Source organism: Canis lupus, chromosome 26 (assembly GCF_048164855.1).
Source record: "Canis lupus baileyi chromosome 26, mCanLup2.hap1, whole genome shotgun sequence".
NCBI lineage: Eukaryota > Metazoa > Chordata > Mammalia > Carnivora > Canidae > Canis > Canis lupus.
The window spans coordinates 44,744,013-44,747,500 of NC_132863.1; the positions used below are offsets into that span (position 1 = coordinate 44,744,013).

The 3,488-nt window shown below is 56.5% G+C and overlaps 1 long non-coding RNA gene across 1 annotated transcript in view; it reads left to right on the forward strand.

Moving 5' to 3' along the window:
- The first annotated feature begins 906 nt into the window (after window positions 1–906).
- LOC140617927 (uncharacterized) overlaps window positions 907–3,488 on the forward strand; it is a 9,006-nt gene continuing 6,424 nt past the window's right edge. Inside the window, exons 1-2 of the long non-coding RNA XR_012018076.1 lie at window positions 907–1,081; window positions 2,036–2,127. This is a non-coding gene — a long non-coding RNA (uncharacterized lncRNA). The remainder of the gene's footprint in view (window positions 1,082–2,035; window positions 2,128–3,488) is intronic.

Sequence of the window (3,488 nt, forward strand, 5' to 3'; positions counted from 1 at the left end):
AGACGTGCATTTTTACAGTGCTGGGTCCCAGCTTGGTCTCATCACTGTTTCCACAAGCAAATCTCTGGTGCTCATGGAAGGAGAAACTCAAAGCTGGTGCCGGCCAGTTTTTCAGCCCCATCAGTTCCTCCAAGTGGTTAGCTCTGGGAAAGGCATCTTTTCATTTCCTGCCAGGAAAATGAAACATTAAAACCTGATGCAGTGCTGAGCCACAAGTTGTTATTCAGAATCTCTACATTGGATTTCCCCGAACCAGCCCTGCGAAGTAGGCTGTACTTCTAAGCCACTGTCACGGCGAACAAGGAGGCACCCGGACTGCCCCCTGAGACGTGGCAAAGCCATGGAGCCTGTGCCAGATGCAACAGAGTCGGGCCCTGGACCCAGGCGGGCTCCCACTGCAGCTCCAGTCTCTTGCTTCGGAGACTGGCTCATTTGTTTATTGGGCACTTGTTTACTGAGCATCCAGCATGCCAGGCTCTGCGCTGGGTGCTGAGGCCACAGCAGCAAACAAAGCAGACAGGTCCTGCCTTTACAGAGTGGGTGTCTGGTTAGAGGTCTGGATGTGAGCATCCCCTGGTATAAAACCACAGATGTACCAAAGGGGCGGGAGGGGGCGTGACATTGTGTGTGCAGGAGGCAGGAACTCGGTTTGCTCAGGGAGGCTAGTGGGATGCCCTGGGGAAGTGACATTTGGGTTGAGGTCTGGAGGATGGGTGGAATTTAACAAGGATGAGGCATAGGCCCTGTGGTGGGTGGGACATGGTAAGTTCCAGGGCAGACCTGGGGTGGGGTGGGAGGATGCTGTGGGGAGGTGGGCAGGGCAGGTGATGTCATAGAGGGGCACACCTGACTTGCCAGATTTAGCAAGAAAAAATAGAGTTCAATTTGAATTTTAGGTAAGCCAAGTAAATTTTCTTGGTGTAAGTATATCCCAAGTACTGTATGGGACATACTTATGCTAAAAATAATTATTTGTTGTGCATTTGAAATTCAAACTGAACTGGGCGTCCTCAATTTTATCTGGCAAGGCCTCGCGGATCAGGCAAGGAACTTGCTCTCAAACCAGGAGCAAAGGGAGGAGGTGAGCCAGGAGCAGCAGGAGCTGGGCAGCAATCGGCCTGTCAGCTGGTGGCTGAGGGAGGGGGGCCCAAGTGGGCACGGGGCAGCGGGTGGCCTGGAGGGGTCGCTGCAGGGCCCAGGGGAGCCGTCCAGGCGCCTGAGGCTTTCGGAGGAGCAACCAGGCGCTGCTGCCTTGTCCCCGGAGTGTCTCCCCGCCAACCTCCCTCCAGGGAGCACAGAGCACAGCCGCCTGCCACCCCCCCCCAACCCGGGGAGGAGGCCCTTACTCACTGGGTGTCAGAGGCAGCTGGGCCAGGACCCTTGCTTCGCATCCCCAGGAGCCATCACCCAGCACAGCGCCCCTCCCCACCCCCAACAGGGCACTGCTTGGCCCAGACAAACATCTTATGCTCTGTTTGTTTTTGTGATTCAAAAATGAGTCACCCACTCCAGGCAAGAGTGTGCTCAGGGCTTTTGCCCAGGCTGGGTTGGGGGGAGGGGAGGAGGCTGGGAGGAGGGATGCGGGGGTGGCTGAAGGGGGGAAGCTGGGAGGGGGGAGGTGGGTGACTGGGGGGGAAATGGTGGTGGCTGGGGTGGGGTGAGGTGGTGGTGGCTGAAGGGGGGAGGCAGGGGTGGCTGGGAGGGGGTAGGCAGGATGGTTGGAGGGAGGAGGTGGGGGTGGCTGGAGGGAGGAGGTGGGGTGGCTGGGATGGGGGAGGTGGGTGACTGGGGGGGAAATGGTGGTGGCTGAAGGTAGAAGTTGGGACGGGGGAGGTAGGGGTGGCTGGAGGAGGAGGCGGGGGTACCTTTCCCTGAGGCTGCCAGGTTCAGAGTCCGCCTTCTGTGTGCCCCTCAGTTCATTCAAGTGTAAGAGACCTGGGGGCCTTTGAGCCGCACAGTCCTGGGTGTGAATCCTACCTCTTGGCTGCTAATTATCTCATCTTTTTGAGACTTAATTTCCTCATTTATAAAACAGGGATGATGACAGTGTCTCCTTCAGGAAGCTGTTGGAGGATTAATGGAGAGAGGCTTGGGATCCAGGAGTCTGGGACATGCTGCTCGTATCAGGTGACACTGGCCAGGGCCCCTAACCTGCTGGGCCAGTGGTGACAGGGACCCCCATTCTCCCGACCTCTGGGGCTGGCGAACAAAGCAATCTGCGATACAGAGATGTGCTGTCTCAGAGCACGACCTCTGTTCAGATCATTCTTTGTTAAAGTTCTCCGCATACGGCTCCTGTGTGTTCTTGGTATAATTAATTCCTAGATACATTCTGGAGTTCCTTGTTTGTTTGTTTAGATTTTATTTATTTATCTGAGAGACAGAAAGAGAGCAGGAGCAGGGGGAGCGGCAGGCAGAGGGAGAGGGAGAAGCAGACTCCCTGCGAGCAGGGAGCCCGATGCGGGGCCCAATCCCAGGACCCTGAGATCATGACCTGAGCTGAAGGCAGACACTCAGCCGACTGAGCCCCCAGGCGCCCCACTTTCTGGTTTGTTTGCTCTTGTGAAAGATACCTCTCTGGTTTCCAGTTGTTAACTGGTGGTGTAGAGGTACCCTTTTGACTTTTGCTGGCTTTTCTGATTCCTGTTATTAGTTCTGTGCCAGCTGCTGTGAGGAGCCCCTTATGCACTGTGTCCCCACCCTGGGCCTGGGAGCATCCTTGAGGGAGCTGTCTATACCTGCAGGATCACCTCCAGATAAAGAAGGGAATTCATGTTGTTGAGAGCACTCAAGCTAGAGGGCTCAGCGGGAAAACCCAGAGAGCCAGTGTTCAGAGAAGTGGGAGTGGGTGTCAACTCGACTACAAAGGGCTGCAGGCACCTTGGACGGACCCTCACTGGGTTCCCTTGCCCAGGAATTATGTCCATCCCCAGATCCCAAGGCTCTCCTGCTCTAAAGCCAGCTTTCCTTCCACATCTGGGACTGCATGTCGCCCCGAGCCCACCTATGTGCAGTTAGGCAGAAACATGATTTCATCCCTCTGTGGAGGGAGCCAGTTTTCCCACCATCATCTATGGAACTTGGGGCCCCCGTTTGGTTTCTTCAGGTCACCCAGGTGAGGGTTCGTGGCTGGGGATTCCTGCCATGTGTGTAGCATTTTTCCAAACAGACCCTCCGCTCCACACTGGGAATCATTTCCTCTTGCTCCTCCATGGCCGGAAGCCCACAGGGCAGGGCTCTGTTCTGTTCGCCTGGCCCGGCCCGGGCACTCCACTGGTGCTTAATGAGTGCTGGTGAACAGGAGACTAAATGAACCAGTGAGGGACTGGGGATGGATGGCCCTGGTCACAGTGCCAGCACGTGGGAACAGGTAATTGCTTTTTGCTCGCACGTCCAAGCCCCGGGTCCCTCGCATGCCATTTGCAGGGCTCAGAGCCTCTCCTTGTCCCTGCGCTGCAGGGACAACCAGCTGGCATGACGGGGGAGGG